The sequence below is a fragment of the Melospiza melodia genome, chromosome 2 (assembly GCF_035770615.1).
Source record: "Melospiza melodia melodia isolate bMelMel2 chromosome 2, bMelMel2.pri, whole genome shotgun sequence".
Lineage (NCBI taxonomy): Eukaryota > Metazoa > Chordata > Aves > Passeriformes > Passerellidae > Melospiza > Melospiza melodia.
In genome coordinates this window covers 60746973-60747265 of record NC_086195.1, presented here as the reverse complement: position 1 = coordinate 60747265, position 293 = coordinate 60746973, and positions in this window count along the sequence as shown.

The following is a 293-nucleotide window of genomic DNA, read 5'->3' as shown; positions in this document are numbered from 1 at the left end:
GCTCCAGAGTGTCTCGTCCTTCACACCACAATGTCCCCTGCTGAGGGGGACATGTCCTGTGGCAGTGATCAGTCTCATTCTGCAGCAGGATCCCTGTTACTCTGCAGGGATGGGGAAGGAAAGGCAGTAGCCAGCTCTGTTGGAGGGGGAGAAATTCCACTCCACTCATTTTAATGCTTTGGGCCACACTGTTAGCAGAGTGTGACCCAGGCCATCGTCATCTGTGAGTCTTGCTTAAGTAACCAGCTGTTCCACTGTGCTGCTGGATTTGAGCAGAAGTCTTGATTAGAGCA